The sequence below is a fragment of the Triticum urartu genome, chromosome 6 (genome assembly GCF_003073215.2).
Source record: "Triticum urartu cultivar G1812 chromosome 6, Tu2.1, whole genome shotgun sequence".
In the NCBI taxonomy this organism is placed as follows: domain Eukaryota; kingdom Viridiplantae; phylum Streptophyta; class Magnoliopsida; order Poales; family Poaceae; genus Triticum; species Triticum urartu.
In genome coordinates, this window is record NC_053027.1 from 511,738,632 (window position 1) to 511,757,324 (window position 18,693).

The following is an 18,693-nucleotide window of genomic DNA, read 5'->3' on the forward strand; positions in this document are numbered from 1 at the left end:
GGCAACCAAACGACATGGCGTTTGCTCGAAGGAAAGACAAGAACGACAAGAAAAGAGAGCACACTAGCAAACGACCAAGACACACCTCTTCAAAAGAGGGCGGTGGCCGAGGCCACCTATGTTTGAGTCAAGAGGTATGGCGCCGCGAAGATTTTAACCTTGGGCCCATGACCAAAACTCGTCTTTGAAACACAAGTACCATCAACAATGGCTAAAGTGAAAGACTTGATCAATTTATGCATAATGGGGGGAGGGAGAGTTCATTAAGAGAACAACACTCCCCCTACAGCCCAGCGGTACTATGACAGCGGGGTCACGGGCGGTACTACCGCTGTGGAGCGGAACTGCCGCTTGTGACCCTTCGGCCGTACTACCGCTGGTAGTGCGGTACTACCGCTAGGACACAGAAGAGAGAGAGAGAATATCTCCAAAGAGGCTGAGGACGAGGCGGTGGTGCCAGGCACCCCAGCGGTACTACTGTTGTGGAGTCACGGGCGGTACTACCGCCGTGGAGAGGTACTGCCGCTTGTGGCTCCGCAGCGGTACTACGGCTGGGTTGCGCGGTACTACCGCTGGGACCCAGACAAGACAAAGAAAAGCGGAGAGATCTCTTCAATGGAATGGAAAAGCTCGGAGGGTGAGAAGTTGATGTGTACGTGTTGATTTCACCCATGCAATACCCCAGCAGACCCCCTCTTGATAGTACGGTGCCCTCTACGCAACTAGTCCACCGAGAGAGAAACGAAAGAGCTACACCGTCTTGAACGACACTCCGAAGGGAAGAAAACGTCTCGTGCCAGGGGTGAATCTGTGAACTATTCAAAGCACATGATTAGTCCGCAAACATGTTGTCATCAATCACCAAAACAACCTTGAGAGAGATATGCCGTAACACTAATCAAGACTGTTTTAAGTATAATCTCTGAAGAACAGAGAGCATACAAAAAATTAGGATAAAGAACATGCTTCTGAGGACAGGAGAATCACATCTCAAATAGCAATATAGCATATCTGCCTCATGTAGAAGAAATTTGGAATGCAGGTTCACACTACTTCATAGATAGAAGAACCAAGTGATGAAATATATGCCGGTTCATTTGACAGTGCTTTCTTCAGGGCTGAATTCCTCTCTCATTATGTCGATGCTAGATTCTCACTGGACGTCTCAACTGAAAGAAATAACCAAGTCTTCATATATTGTTTCTCATACCATCAACTACAGTGAAAGAAGAAATCAAGTGGGCAACCACATAATCGAGACATCTAGTCTAAATGCCTTAGCCTTATGAGGTTCCATGGGTGGGACTTACTCAAAATAGGAATTGAGCATTTTCCTCGCGTCTCCCACGTAGTACACACCTCGGCCCACCACAGTGCATGCGCCTCCCACAACGGCGCGCCACTAAGAGCGCCTCAAGCTCATACCTCGTATAGCTCCATATAGTAAACTTGTCCCTCTTTAATCATAGGATCTATATAGTCAATCTGAAGCATGTGCATCATTGTGAACATCATATTGTCCTATATAAATAATAAATTATTTCAGGTTCACATATCACAAAAAGAGTAGGGAAGTCTGCATTTTAGGCCATCGAGACCCTCTTTACAGATGAGCAAGTACATGCAAATAGTGAGAAGCTTTGAACAGCTGGTCAGCAAAATAGCAGACAAACTCAAACTGGATACATAAACAAAGGAGACAATTCTGCACTGAGATGAGAAAGTGAACACTAAAAACTACAGGAGGCATGACCCCCCTTTGATCATACATTCATTTATGAGCTTAACAACTTTTTGACACAATCAGAGACCCCAACAAGAAGTTTTCAATGGCTCTAGAAAATATGAAACAACTTCCTGCCAATGAGATTTTCTAAAGCCTTTTTAAATAATTGACTTCCACAACCCGAAAAGAAACATGTTTATTTCTTCATTTTATCACAGCAACTGAGTGTGTATAGTCAGAACTCAACAAATTGTACATCTCCACTTTGCAGTTCAGGATATATGTGATAGCTATGGTTAGCACATTAGCAGCTGCGAAAAGACTAATTAGTGACACATTTTCAAAATCCCTTGTGCCAATAAACATAGTTAATATAAATATTAAAGAAATGAAACAAAATAGCTACAGCGAATTGAGTAGGAAAGTATGAACTGGGTTAGGTGAAATTCAGCTACAAACCAGAGCCAAATATGTATGCATTAGTTGGAAAAAAGGAACTTTTGAATACCTCTTTGTCCAATGTACAGACACGCATAGTCCTATGTAACGAAGGACACGGGGCGACTTCAAACTTCCGATAGAGACACAGCACAAAATCCCAATGATTTACCCCACTTCAATTGTTGTTTTCACAGATTTTCACATCAACCAGTTGCTTTCCCATTAAACGGAGAAAATTCCTCTAATTCTAAGGGAGATGCATGTGGATGAAGGTAAAACCATGGGGAAGTGAAGAAATTAGTATAAGCATATAACTGGACATAAATACTTGCTACTTTATGAACCTGATTTACTGGAAAGGATATGGATGTCATCGGCGCGCCAATTGTTGAGGGATTTTTCGCACAAGGAGCTCCCCGGGCGTGTCGTGGGAAATGTGGAGGGCCGGCCGCTTTGTGCGCGGGGAGGCGTGGAGCGGACGCACGCTCGCGGTGGCCGGGCGCAGAGGCGCGCGAGGCGGCGACAGGGCTGAGGATGAGGAGCGGCGGCGGCCCGGCGTGGAGGCGCGCTGGCGAAGGAGCAAGGGCCGCCGGCTGCGGAGGAGCACCGCACTGAATGAGGAGCAGCGGCGTCCCGGCGCGGAGGCGCGCTGGATGAGGGGTGGCTGGGGCGTGGGAGATGCAGCGGGAAGAGGAGGGATTGAGAGGTTGGTGTGGGCAGTAGAGGTAGACCGGCGGGCAGCAGCGGCGGGGCCGTTCCCGCGTTCTTGGACCGGTGGGGGGCTGCTCACGCTCGTATTTGTCCGCGGGGAAGCAGGACCGGTGGCGGCGACGGAGGCCAATCTGAGTGGCAGCGGAGAATGAGTGGATCGGCAGCGGTGGAGGCCGAGTGGATCAGCGGGTGGCGGATGGCGCGGGAGGCAGCGGAGGGTTGGTGGATGGCGCGGGACTGGAGGCGGTGGCTCTGGCGAATGCTGGCGTCCCTTGGAGGAGGATGAGCGGGGAAAAGGTAGTGTGGGCGTGGTGTCGTGCGCAGCGGTTTTATTGGGGTAGGGCTTATCGATCCAGGGTTAGTGGCTTAACTCCGTGGCTTGTTCCGTTAAACACAGAATGATTAAAAACCATTAGATCTTGCTAATGAATGGGTCTGATTGTTTGGATATGTCCTCTCTCTTCTTTTTATAGTGTTTTTATAGTGGTAATAGAAAGTAGATAGTAGATAGATAGATAGTAGATAGTAGATAGATAGATAGATAGATAGATAGACACGACTAGCAAAAAGGGTTGCAATGGGAAAAAATCATCATCTCCAATGAACATGACCACATTTTGCCGTATCACCAAGATACACTATCACTCTTAATTTCATGAGATCATAAACATTTTCTTAAATTCGTGAACATATTTGAAATCATGAACATTTTTCAAGTTTGTGAACAATTTTACATATTTTCAAACATTTTCTAAAATCAAGAACACTTTCTAAATTCATGAACATTTTATATTATTGATAAACGTTTTTTAAAATGTGAACATTTGTTTAATAAATTTTCTTGAATCTGCAAACGTTTTTATAATCGACAAACATTTTTCCGGAAATTGATAAAACAATTTTTGAATTTCAAGAACATTTTTATATTTAATGATTTTTTTGAAATAAATGATTTTCTTGATTCCGCGAACATTTCACGAATGAATAAACTATTTTGTAAGTCACGGTTTTTGCATTTTTAGGGTATTTTTCCATTCATGAATATTTTTTGAATTGGTGAAATTTAGTTTAATTTCATTAACATTTTTTAATACACGAACTTTTTAAAATATCATGAACATTTTTTTATTTTCCAAACATTTCAAACATTTTTTGAATAAACAAACATTTTTTACAAAATTGCGAACATTTTTTAATTCAGAAATATTTTATGATTTATTAAATATTTTATGTCAAAAATCTTTTTAACACATGAACATTTTAAGGGAAAAGATCCCCATCAGCCGACTGATTACACGGCTGCATTTGCCGCTCCCTTCGGTTGACACGTGGCCCACTGGACTACCCACATTTTTCTTCCTCATTTTATCTCTTCGTCTCTTTCTCTCTCGTCTTATCTCTTTCCAACTTCTCTCTCTTGTGCCTATCAATGGCGTACATCTCACCAGTGAGGACGATGGTGATGAGGCAAAGTGGTCGGAGCTCTGGCACTCGCCCACGGGCGTCGCGATGGCGGGGACGGGTGGCGCCGCTCGCCAACACCACTGTCCGGCGGGAGCTTGTGGCGAACGACAATGTTGTTCTTTTTTTTTTTTCAACATTCAATCTGTTACAAGGAAGATTTCTGCAACATAAGTCATGTTGTAAAATTTTCTTCTATAACACCACATAAACGGGAGGAAAAATAAAAAAAATTTGCAACATCACCTCAGTTTCAAAGTTTTTCTGCAACAATACCTCTGTTGCAAAAAAAAAGTGAAGACGGAAAAAAAATTGTGCTACACAACCTATGTTTAAAAAAATGCAACCTAACCTTTGTTTCTAAATGTTTCCGCAACAAGCCCTTTGTTGCAAAATAAAGTAAGACGTTCAATCGCTTGATTGTGTCAGATCTCATGGCTCGCGAGGCAGCGGATCTTTTAAGAAGATCCGCAGGCCGACGCGTAGCGGCCCCCACATTATAAAATATCATGAACATTTTCTGATTTCACAAACATTTGTGTTCAAATTTTCAAATAATTTCTGAATAAGATTTTTTTTACAAAATCATAAACATTTTTAAATCCACAAACATTGTATGATTTATTAAACATTTTGTTTCAAAATTCTTTTTAATACACAAACATTTTAAAATATCATGAACATATTTTGATTTCACAAACATCAGTTTTCAAAATTTCAAACAATTTATAAATTAGAATTGTTTTTACAAAGTCATGAACGTTTTTTAAATCCACAAACAATTTATGATTTATTAAACTCTTTATTTAAAAATTCTCATTTTTTCTAAAAAAAATTGAACTTTTCTGAAGTCCTAAATTATTGAAAGTAGAAAAAAATGGAAACGGAAAAGAAAAAAAATGAAACTAAAAAAGGCCGCCAGACATGGGCGGGCCCAAACGGGCACACTGCATCGTCTCCCAGCGTGCAGAGTGCAGTATAGGAAGTCCCTACTGCATGGGCCGGCCCGTGCAGGGGATTCTCCCGAGTAAAACGTTTTTTTATCATTCGTAGGTGACATTGATGTGTAATATTTTGCATTTTGGGGTAATTTTTATGACTTACCACAAGAAGCAATAGCCTTTTTATTATTAGGTATAGATAATAATATTCAGTAAATATTTCACAACTATGCGTAACACAATCGAAACCCTATGTGTTTTTAATTTCATTTCTTGTATTAGTAATCTGAATTTTTAGGACACCGATAATGCCCACACATTCAGTCTCGGCAAGTGCCAGACCGAACATTTCTTTCTATACTCCCCCCTAACGAACCAGAACGGCCTCCTGGTCGCCCCTACACAATCAAAACCCTACGTTTCTTTCTGTACTCCTTGTAGGCGGCCGCCAGTTCGGCCGCCCGCTGGCGGCACCGCCAGCGGGCGAGGCGGATCTCGCGGGTGAAGCTGTAGGAATCAAACAATGCCGCCTACTCCGGCACGTCCGCATCCTACGCGGCCGCCATGCTGGCAGTGAGCTCCTCCTCCTCTTGGAGGTGCTCCTGGAGAAGTTGGTGGTTGTGGAGCCAGCGGGAGAACTTACTTTTCCGGCTATCGCATGAACAATGCCATCCGCTTTTCCATTTTGAGTTTCTATGGATCTCTCCGACAAAGTAGCGGAAGCATGAAATGCTATTCACAAATGAGCAACGTTATTTGATCCCTACAAAAGAGATAGGGGAAGCTCACTTTTTTCATATGGGGCTAGAAAGCATAGAACCCTGCGGCGTCGGCCTACGCCTCCTGAAACCGCTCCTCCCGCACCGTGTCCATGGAATGGGCATGGGCCTTGCCGATGGTCATGGTGCAATGCACCTGTGAGGGTGGCACGGACGAGGAGGGTGGCGTCGACTCGTCGTTGGCTGCATCCTCCATTGGGACGTCGTCCTCTGGCATCCCCCACGTTTGTCTCCGGTTTGAGGGAGAAAGTACGTCCGAACCGCGCAACAGATCGATACATGCCCATGTTGGATGGCTTCTGCGGTCCGGACATCGCGTTTCGGACGGATGCGGGCGGTTTGAGGGTCGGTGTTGGAGATGCCCTTACGACATTTTTCATTATAATACCTTGTGATGAAAAAAATCATCTACAGTAACCATGGCAAAAAAACATCTAGAGTATGATTTGTCATGATCGATAAAACTACATTTCAAAGATGCCATGGCAAAAAAACATCTAGATTAACCATGGCAACAAAACTCTTGAGAAAGGCACGAAAAACAAAAGTTGCCATCATGGCAACATATGCTTTAGTTGGCCATGGCAAAACATCTATAAAACTTAACATAAGTTAATATGATTTTAGTTGCCATGTTCATATGTACAATGACCAATTGGACCACAAAAAGTGTGAACAATTTGCCATGGTAGATTCATAACAAGATTTTCCATGGCATTTCATTTAAATTTGCTATGTTTTGTTTGAGAAAGAAAATGAGTGAACTAGTCATGGCAAACACATCTTAAGTTGACATGGCAAGTGCAACATATCTGAATGTTGTCGTATGGCTAATATAGTGAAAATTGCCATGGCAAGAAATCTTTTGTTAAAAAATGATGTGCGGGGAAAAATCCAAACTTGCGATGAAAACACATCTAAATTTGCCATTGCAGCAAAAATCTTATTTACCATGAAAAAAACACATCTTAAATTGCCATGGGAAAAAAACATCTTAAATTGACATGGCAAGCATATTTCCATGGCAGAACACATCGTAGTTTTTTTGTTTTTTTGGTGGAAACACGTGTGGTTTAGATGCTATTTTCTATTGAAGTTTCAACCTATCGTCATCAAGATCAAAATTAACAGGCGGTGTGCCAGAGATCTTACCTCATATTATGTTTGGCTTATGCTTTCTTATGAAGACTTGTGTAATGTTTAAGTGTCATGTTATGGTACTACGTGCCATCAGTTTGTTTATCATTGTCGTCCAGATCAAAATTAACGGCTTGTTTGCCGGAGCTGTCATTTTCTTTTATGTTTGGTTAATGCTTCCCTATTTAGACATTTTTTTTGAAAACTCATGGAGAGGGGGGGGGGGGGGGGGGCCCCCCCCCGAAAAATTTTTTTTTTTTTTGGGGGGGGGGGGGGGGGGGGGGGGGAGCTCCCCACGTGAATATATTTCTCAATTTTGTAACCCAATGTTTGCCTGATTACAAAAGTGATATTACATAAGCACGTGTAATCGTCATAAGAGATAGGAACGCCATGAGGAGGCGACCTGTTTGTGCGCTGGCATCTTCATCCGTGCGTCCAGAGTATGAGGTCGTCGATGATTCGCTTAAGGGTGAAGATGTTGTGATGGTTCTGTTTTCACAGCAGGTCATATGCACATTCAAATATTAAGTGTTTAAGTATTCATTACAATCAGCTTTGCAGCCCGAAAACTCACAGGAGTGCCCATCCTCGCCTGGTCACGGTATCATACACCGTGAGACATCATCGAGATTTGCTAAAGGGACGCTGCCATAAATTCGCCAGCTGGCCCACCTAGCGCAGTAACGTTCGTTCCATGGTAACAGCAGTTCACAGCAAGCTCCGTCTTCTACCCGTAGTCCAGGTCATAGGCTGCCGAGAGCCCAGTCACTATCCTTTCACGAGGCATCCAAGGCAACAGTGTAGTACTACTGCTTATCTACCCACCATTATTTTTTCAAAAAAGAAAACGAAGACGAGCTCCAGCAGGAAAAACTAAAGTTTCAGTCTATCTGTCGATACATCAGATAAAGTCATGGCTAGTTGGGAGAGTCATCTAGTGCATCTGGAACACACTTTCGTTTGAATTGCTGCAACACTTCATGAATCATAAGCCGACCCTCCGTTCATTTCAATTTTAAACAGCAGGTTGTCCTCACCCACTAAATGTTTGAATTTCATTTCGTTTCATGATACTTTACTCAACACATCAACAACTGAAATCTAGTCTATTCTAACACATTGTCACGTTGCATAAATTCCCACATGCAGATTAAATTCATGTAGACATAAGAGCATGATTGGTCGAATATCCACATGCGTGGACGAACTCGCCCGATCATGGAATCGTGAGGCGTCGCTTCGCTTGGGACCGAAGAGGCAACATTAGTACGGCACAGAGCGACGGGCGTCCATGCATCAGATGAGACGCTATTTTTGGTTTTGTATATCGATATGTGCAAGGTTTTGTATATCGATATGTGCAAGGTACGTGTCCAAGGTGTGAACTGATGGTAAGGTCGAGCGGCCTTTTTTTCAATTCATGTACTTTTTTAAGTTCGCATGATTTTTTCAAAATTGCATACTTTCTTCAAGTTTGGACAAATTTACAAATCCGCGTACTTTCTTCAAATCCATGAACTGTTTCTAAATCCACTTAATTTTTTCAAGTTCAGGTAATTTTTTAAAATTCACGTATTTTTCTAAAGTTCATCTAATTTTTCAAACCCATGTTTTTTTTCAAATTAGTATACTTTCTCAGATCCGCATACTTTTTTTAATTTCAGATTTTTTTAAACAATTCATGACTTTTCCAAATAAAGTACATGAATTTGAAAAAAGTATGTTAACTTGAAAATAGTACATGGATTTGAAAAGTTCACGAATTTTTAAAAATTTAATGCATTTGAAAAAAAAGTTATGTGATTCTTTAAAAAAATACTCGGACTTGGAAAAGGTACATGGATTTGAAAAGTACAGGGATCTCAGAAAAAAATCATGGATTTGAAAAGAAAACTACGCGAACTTGGAAAGTTTGTGAAAACATGGAAAATTAAGCGGATTTGGAAAATGTATGCGAATTTTAGAACATTCACGAATTTGAAAATAATACATGAATTGGAGTCAGCGCAATCAAAACCGGGGTGAAAATTGTCCGGTTTCAATAGCTGAGGGTGCAAGTTGTCCGGTTTCGAAGTTGCGGGATCAAATTTAGATCCCCGCAAAAAAAATTAGAATCCGACAAAAGTTGGGGAACGAAAAATATATTGTTCTCTAATTATAATAAAATAGTATTTCTTGCAAAAAAATATATAATAAATAGCATGTTGTACCGACGGACCGAATTTTTTATTAATCTTTACCTACTAATAAACTAGGTATTGCTTCTGGTCGTCCGTTGTGGTTGTTTTGCAGAAAACACCCTATAGTTCCCTGAAATCAACCCGCACTACAGGTTTTAGTAAGTCAAAAAACGTTTCGAATTTACATAAAGCCCCTTCAGTTTTCTTTCGAAGCAGAGGGGGGCGGGTCGTGTGTTGCTGCCTGCTGGATCGAGGGGAGAAGAAGCACGCGCTATGGCTCTCCTCGGGAGTTCGGAGCGAGAGCTCGTGGACGACGAGCGCGAGGTGCGGCGGCGTACGGGCGTCGCGGGCTCGCAATGGGCTTGGCGGTCCTCGGGGTGCAGAGGATGGACATGGCCATCGGCAGGGCAGTGGCGACCGAAGGAGGAGGGGCAAAGAGAGCAGCAGAAGGCGGACGCAGGGCTCGCTTGGCGCACGGGAGGCCGTGAAAGGGGTGGAGCTCGCCGGTCGCGTACGGATGCAGGGGCGGCCATGGGCTGCAGCGACCGGGCGCACAAGGTGAAGGCGTCACAACAGCTGTTGTTTTGCAGGAGACAGTAAGGGGCCCAGCGGAGGACACGGGGAAGGGAGGCAGAATTTGGCAACCGCGGCGGCCAGCAGCAACGATGGCGCTATGGCCATCCGGTGAGCAGAGGGCAGGCGCGGCAGCAGCGCGCGACCCGTGCGAGAGGAGGGCGGTGGGCCACGATGGGATCAGGAAGGGGCGGAGCTCGGGCATAGCAGGAGGGCGGAGGAGAAGGTCGGGCGAGGCGGCACAAAGGCGAGCAGGCGGCAGGGGTCGAGGAGGAAGGAGGCCAAGGCGGCGGCGCTCCTGTGGTCGGCCGGCGGCAGAGGATCGAGAACCTCTCCCGATCGAGAATAGGATGGAGGTGGGGTTCGAGCAGGTGAGGCTGTGCGTGATGCGTGGGGTCGAGCGAGCGCTCACGAGAGGGGAGGCAGAAGGGGAGGGGCCATGGCGACGGTGAGGAGTTTTGCTGCTGCAGATCAGCTCGCGTTGAAGGTTGTTGCTGCTTCGAGGATGTGTGGACGCGCTCGGGCGCGTGGATCTAATCCAGCTCCCACGCACTTGTGAAGAGGGGCTGCGCTGGGCGTCAGCCGCCTCGCGTGAGCTACACACGCGTCCCCTTGGTCCCACACCACCGCCTAGGCCTACCTCATCTTCTGGTCCAGTAGTTTCTTATCCACACGCAATCTCTTCTTATAGGTTCATGCGCCCGTGGTTCCAAGCTTGCTGCACAGCTGGGGAATTAACAACATTTGCTTAGCCACTTGAAAATACAAAAGCTCAGGTTTTATGCCCGGTACTGAATGTTTTAACCACCCATGCTGAATAAAATACTCCGGCCTTTTCTAAATATAAGTTTCTAAAGATTCCAATATGACTATATACTGAGCAAAATGGGTCAATCTACACTCTAAAATACATCTATATACATTCATATGTAGTCCATATTAAAATTTATAAAAAAACTTATATTTAGGAACGGAGTAGTACCTAGGCACTGAATTAAAATGGGTTGGTAGCATATCATCAACGAGAACAGACCAAGGTAGAGACCGATCACACATTTACGTACCCTTTTCTCCTTTTTTTTCCTCCCTACATCCGGATAGTTCCTAGAGCTGGCCATAGGGATATCATGGTTGTGTCAACTATAACTAAAATGGGATTAAGGCTATGCATAATAATATATTTGTAACTCCCTTGGGATTAAAATATGCACTAACATATTGAATTGCTCCGGCCTAATCTATACCTATTAATAAAAGAAATAGGTATTCTTGGTGCGTCATGCTATTTTGCAGGAAACGCCGTCAAGTTTTTGGTAATAAATTTGTAGTACATATTAATCGATTTTTAAAATATCCATAGCTTTTTAACCCTAACTCCAAATTTAACATGTTATATATGAAATTTGATTACAAAAATATGTAGAATCTGAATACGATATTATATTTACTATTATTATCCTATGCCGAAAGGGAGATGTCTTAAGATTGACAACATTCAGACGTGTTGTGATGGTATGAACACTGAGAGCCAGCGTCGACAAGAGTGGGAAGAAGGATAAATAGAAACACAAATGGGATGCCATGTGTTGAAATAAATGACATGGACCTACGAATTCATGGTTATTAGATTAGTGAGTGTTTTTATTGGAAATATGCCCTAGAGGCAATAATAAAAGCATTATTATTATATTTCCTTGTTCATGATAATTGTCTTTATTCATGCTATAATTGTGTTATCCGGAAATCGTAATACATGTGTGAATAATAGACACCAACATGTCCCTAGTAAGCCTCTAGTTGACTAGCTCGTTGATCAACAGATAGTCATGGTTTCCTGACTATGGACATTGGATGTCATTGATAACGAGATCACATCATTAGGAGAATGATGTGATGGACAAGACCCAATCCTAAACATAGCACAAGATCGTATAGTTCGTTTGCTAGAGTTTTCCAATGTCAAGTATCTTTTCCTTAGACCATGAGATCGTGTAACTCCCGGGTACCGTAGGAGTGCTTTGGGTGTACCAAACGTCACAACGTAACTGGGTGACTATAAAGGTATACTACGGGTATCTCCGAAAGTGTCTGTTGGGTTGACACGGATCAAGACTGGGATTTGTCGTCACTCCGTATGACGGAGAGGTATCACTGGGCCCACTCGGTAGTGCATCATCATAATGAGCTCAAAGTGACCAAGTGTCTGGTTACGGGATCATGCATTACGGTACGAGTAAAGTGACTTGCCGGTAACGAGATTGAACGAGGTATTGGGATACCGACGATCGAATCTCGGGCAAGTAACATATCGATTGACAAAGGGAATTGCGTACGGGGTTGATTGAATCCTCGACATCGTGGTTCATCCGATGAGATCATCGTGGAGCATGTGGGAGCCAACATGGGTATCCAGATCCCGCTGTTGGTTATTGACCGGAGAGTGGTCTCGGTCATGTCTGCTTGTCTCCCGAACCCGTAGGGTCTACACACTTCAGGTTCGGTGACGCTAGGGTTGTGAAGACATGTATATGCAGAAACCCGAATGTTGTTCGGAGTCCCGGATGAGATCCCGGACGTCACGAGGAGTTCCGGAATGGTCCGGAGGTAAAGAATTATATATAGGAAGTGCTATTTCGGCCATCGGGACAAGTTTCGGGGTCACCGGTATTGTACCGGGACCACCGGAAGGGTCCCGGGGGTCCACCGGGTGGGGCCACCTATCCCGGAGGGCCCCATGGGCTGAAGTGGGAAGGGATCCAGCCCAAAGTGGGCTGGGGCGCCACTTCCCCCTAGGGCCCATGCGCCTAGGTGGGGGAAACCCTAAAGGGGGCGCCCCCTTGCTTGGGGGGCAAGCCCCCTCCCCTTGGCCGCCGCCCCCCTAGGAGATTGCATCTCCTAGGGCCGGCGCCCCCCTAGGCCCCCCTATATATTAGTGGGGATGGAGAGACTTCTTACCTATGCCTTTGGTGCCTCCCTCTCCCTCTCCAACATCCTCCTCCTCCATAGAGCTTGGCGAAGCCCTGCCGGAGTACTGCATCTCCATCACCACCACGCCGTCGTGCTGCTGCTGGAGCCATCTTCCTCAACCTCTCCTTCCCCCTTGCTGGATCAAGAAGGAGGAGACGTTACGCTGACCGTACGTGTGTTGAACGCGGAGGTGCCGTCCGTTCGGCGCTAGGATCTCCGGTGATTTGGATCACGTCGAGTACGACTTCCTCATCCCCGTTCTTTGAACGCTTCCGCGCGTGATCTACAAAGGTATGTAGATGCAATCCGATCACTCGTTGCTAGATGAACTCATAGATGGATCTTGGTGAAACCGTAGGAAATTTTTGTTTTCTGCAACGTTCCCCAACAGTGCAGTGGTATCAGAGCTAGGTCTATGCGTAGTTCTTTTGCATGAGTAGAACACAATTTGTTGTGGGCGTAGATGTTGTCAACTTTCTTGCCGCTACTAGTCTTATCTTACTTCAGCAGTATTATGGGATGAAGCGACCCGGACGAACCTTACACGTACGCTTACGTGAGACCGGTTCCACCGACTAACATGCACAAGTTGCATAAGGTGGCTGGCGGGTGTCTGTCTCTCCCACTTTAGTTGGAGCGGATTCGATGAAAAGGGTCCTTATGAAGGGTAAATAGAAGTTGACAAATCACGTTGTGGCTTTCACGTAGGTAAGAAAACGTTCTTGCTAGCACCCTATTGCAGCCACGTAAAACTTGCAACAACAATTAGAGGACGTCTAACTTGTTTTTGCAGCAAGTGTTCTGTGATGTGATATGGCCAAAGTTGTGATGAATGATGAATGATATATATGTGATGTATGAGATGTTCATGCTATTGTAATAAGAATCACGACTTGCATGTCGATGAGTATGATAACCGGCAGGAGCCATAGGAGTTGTCTTTATTTTTTGTATGACCTGCGTGTCATTGAGAAACGCCATGTAAATTACTTTACTTTATTGCTAAACACGTTAGCCGTAGTAGTAGAAGTAATAGTTGGCGAGCAACTTCATGGAGACACGATGATGGAGATCATGATGATGGAGATCATGGTGTCATGCCGGTGACAAGATGATCATGGAGCCCCAAGATGGAGATCAAAGGAGCTATGTGATATTGGCCATATCATGTCACTATTATTATTTGATTGCATGTGATGTTTATCATGTTTTTGCATCTTGTTTACTTAGAACGACGGTAGTAAACAAGATGATCCCTCATAATAATTTCAAGAAAGTGTTCCCCCTAACTGTGCACCGTTGCGACAGTTCGTTGTTTCGAAGCACCACGTGATGATCGGGTGTTAGATTCCAACGTTCACATACAACGGGTGTAAGACAGATTTACACATGCAAACACTTAGGTTGACTTGACGAGCCTAGCATGTGCAGACATGGCCTCGAAACACAGAAGACCGAAAGGTCGAGCATGAGTCGTATAGAAGATACGATCAACATGAAGATGTTCACCGATGTTGACTAGTCCGTCTCACGTGATGATCGGACACGGCCTAGTTAACTCGGATCATGTTATACTTAGATTACTGGAGGGATGTCTATCTAAGTGGGAGTTCATTGAATAATTTGATTAGATGAACTTAATTATCATGAACTTAGTCTAAAATTTTTACAATATGTCTTGTAGATCAAATGGCCAATGTAGTCCTCAACTTCAACGCGTTCCTAGAGAAAACCAAGCTGAAAGACGATGGCAGCAACTACACGGACTGGGTCCGAAACCTGAGGATCATCCTCATAGCTGCCAAGAAAGATTATGTCCTACAAGCACCGCTAGGTGACGCACCTGTTCTCCCTACAGAACAAGACGTTATGAACGCTTGGCAGGCACGTACCGATGACTACTCCCTCGTTCAGTGCGGCATGCTTTACAGCTTAGAGCCGGGGCTCCAAAAGCGTTTTGAGAGACACGGAGCATATGAGATGTTCGAAGAGCTGAAAATGGTTTTCCAAGCTCATGCCCGGGTCGAGAGATATCAAGTCTCCAACAAGTTCTTCAGCTGTAAGATGGAGGAAAACAGTTCTGTCAGTGAGCACATACTCACTATGTCTGGGTTGTATAACCGCTTGACTCAGCTGGGAGTTAATCTCCCGGATGACGCGGTCATTGACAGAATCCTTCAGTCGCTTCCACCGAGCTACAAGAGCTTTGTGATGAACTTCAATATGCAGGGGATGGAAAAGACCATTCCTGAAGTATTTGCAATGCTGAAATCAGCAGAGGTAGAAGTCAAAAAGGAACATCAAGTGTTGATGGTGAATAAAACCACTAAGTTCAAGAAGGGCAAGGGAAAGAAAGCTTTCAAGAAGGACGGCAAGGGAGTTGCGCCGCCCGGCAAGCAAGCTGCCGGGAAGAAGCCAAAGAATGGACCCAAGCCCGAGACTGAGTGCTTTTATTGCAAGGAAAGTGGTCACTGGAAGCGGAACTGCCCCAAATACTTAGCGGACAAGAAGGCCGGCAAAACGAAAGGTATATGTGATATACATGTAATTGATGTGTACCTTACCAGTACACGTAGTAGCTCCTGGGTATTTGATACCGGTGCGGTTGCTCACATTTGTAACTCAAAACAGGAGCTGCGGAATAAGCGGAGACTGGCGAAGGACGAGGTGACGATGCGCGTCGGAAATGGTTCCAAGGTCAATGTGATCGCCGTCGGCACGCTACCTCTACATTTACCTTCGGGATTAATTTTAAACCTTAATAATTGTTATTTAGTGCCAGCTTTGAGCATGAACATTGTATCAGGATCTCATTTAATTCGAGATGGCTACTCATTTAAATCCAAGAATAATGGTTGTTCTATTTATATGAGAGATATGTTTTATGGTCATGCTGCGATGGTGAATGGTTTATTCTTAATGAATCTCGAGCGTAATGCTACACATGTTCATAGTGTGAGTACCAAAAGATGTAAGATTGATAATGATAGTCCCACATACTTGTGCACTGCCGCCTTGGTCACATAGGTGTCAAACGCATGAAGAAGCTCCATGCTGATGGACTTTTAGAGTCTCTTGATTACGAATCATCTGACACGTGCGAACCATGCCTCATGGGTAAAATGACAAAGACTCCGTTCTCAGGAACAATGGAGCGAGCAACCAACTTATTGGAAATCATACATACTGATGTGTGCGGTCCAATGAGTGTTGAGGCTCGCGGTGGCTATCGTTATGTTCTCACCCTCACTGATGACTTGAGTAGATATGGGTATGTCTACTTAATGAAACACAAGTCTGAGACCTTTGAAAAGTTCAAGGAATTTCAGAGTGAGGTTGAGAATCAACGTGACAGGAAAATCAAGTTCCTGCGATCAGATCGTGGAGGAGAATACTTGAGTCACGAGTTTGGCACACACTTAAGAAAATGTGGAATAGTTTCACAACTCACGCCGCCTGGAACACCTCAGCGTAATGGTGTGTCCGAACGTCGTAATCGCACTCTATTAGATATGGTGCGATCTATGATGTCTCTTACCGATTTACCGCTATCTTTTTGGGGCTATGCTTTAGAGACTGCCGCATTCACTTTAAATAGAGCTCCGTCGAAATCCGTTGAGACGACACCGTATGAATTATGGTTTGGGAAGAAACCTAAGCCGTCGTTTCTAAAAGTTTGGGGATGCGATGCTTATGTCAAGAAACTTCAACCTGAAAAGCTCGAACCCAAGTCGGAAAAATGCGTCTTCATAGGATACCCTAAAGAAACTATTGGGTATACCTTCTACCTCAGATCCGAAGGCAAGATCTTTGTTGCCAAGAATGGATCCTTTCTAGAGAAAGAGTTTCTCTCGAAAGAAGTGGGAGGAAAGTAGAACTTGATGAAGTATTGCCTCTTGAACCGGAAAATGGCGCGACTCAAGAAAATGTTCCTGAGGTGCCTGCACCGACTAGAGAGGAAGTTAATGATGATGATAAAGATACTTCTGATCAATCTCCTAATGAAATTCGAAGGTCCACAAGGACACGTTCCGCACCAGATTGATACGGCAACCCTGTCTTGGAAATCATGTTGTTAGACAACGGTGAACCTTCGAACTATGAAGAAGCAATGGCGGGCCCGGATTCCGACAAATGGCTGGAAGCCATGAAATCTGAGATAGGATCCATGTATGAAAACGAAGTATGGACTTTGACTGACTTGCCCGTAGAGCGGCGAGCCATAGAAAATAAATGGATCTTTAAGAAGAAGACAGACGCGGATGGTAATGTGACCATCTATAAAGCTCGTCTTGTCGCTAAGGGTTATCGACAAGTTCAAGGGGTTGACTACGATGAGACTTTCTCACCGGTAGCGAAGCTAAAGTCCGTCCGAATCATGTTAGCAATTGCCGCATTCTATGATTATGAAATATGGCAAATGGACGTCAAAACGACATTCCTTAATGGTTTCCTTAAGGAAGAATTGTATATGATGCAGCCGGAAGGTTTTGTCGATCCTAAGAATGCTGACAAGGTGTGCAAGCTCCAACGCTCGATTTATGGGCTGGTGCAAGCATCTCGGAGTTGGAACATTCGCTTTGATGAGATGATCAAAGCGTTTGGGTTTACGCAGACTTATGGAGAAGCCTGCGTTTACAAGAAAGTGAGTGGGAGCTCTGTAGCATTTCTCATATTATATGTAGATGACATACTTTTGATGGGAAATGATATAGAACTCTTGGACAGCATTAAGGCCTACTTGAATAAGAGTTTTTCAATGAAGGACCTTGGAGAAGTTGCTTATATATTAGGCATCAAGATCTATAGAGATAGATCGAGATGCCTCATAGGTCTTTCACAAAGCACATACCTTGATAAGATATTGAAGAAGTTCAATATGGATCAGTCTAAGAAGGGGTTCTTACCTGTGTTACAAGGTGTGAAATTGAGCTCAGCTCAATGTCCGACCACGGCAGAAGATATAGAAGAGATGAGTGTCATCCCCTATGCCTCAGCCATAGGTTCTATTATGTATGCCATGTTGTGTACCAGACCTGATGTAAACCTTGCCGTAAGTTTGGTAGGAAGGTACCAAAGTAATCCCGGCAAGGAACACTGGACAGCGGTCAAGAATATCCTGAAGTACCTGAAAAGGACTAAGGAAATGTTTCTCGTTTATGGAGGTGACGAAGAGCTCGTCGTAAAAGGTTACGTCGACGCTAGCTTTGACACAGATCTGGATGACTCTAAGTCACAAACCGGATACGTGTATATTTTGAATGGTGGGGCAGTAAGCTGGTGCAGTTGCAAGCAGAGCGTCGTGGCGGGATCTACATGTGAAGCGAAGTACATGGCAGCCTCGGAGGCAGCGCATGAAGCAATTTGGGTGAAGGAGTTCATCACCGACCTAGGAGTCATACCCAATGTGTCGGGGCCGATCAAGCTCTTCTGTGACAACACTGGAGCTATTGCACTTGCCAAGGAGCCCAGGTTTCACAAGAAGACAAGGCACATCAAGCGTCGCTTCAACTCCATTCGTGAAAATGTTCAAGATGGAGACATAGATATTTGTAAAGTACATACGGACCTGAATGTAGCAGATCCGTTGACTAAACCTCTCCCTAGAGCAAAACATGATCAACACCAGAATTCCATGGGTGTTCGATTCATCACAATATAACTAGATTATTGACTCTAGTGCAAGTGGGAGACTATTGGAAATATGCCCTAGAGGCAATAATAAAAGCATTATTATTATATTTCCTTGTTCATGATAATTGTCTTTATTCATG

The 18,693-nt window shown here is 44.3% G+C and overlaps 1 long non-coding RNA gene across 1 annotated transcript; it reads right to left on the reverse strand.

Moving 5' to 3' along the window:
• Positions 1-886: 886 nt before the first annotated feature.
• LOC125514679 lies at positions 887-2,228 on the reverse strand. The gene is made up of 2 exons (XR_007286555.1): positions 1,311-2,228; positions 887-1,169 (listed from the first exon to the last, which is right to left on the reverse strand). It is a non-coding gene; the product is annotated as an uncharacterized LOC125514679 (long non-coding RNA).
• Positions 2,229-18,693: the final 16,465 nt, after the last annotated feature.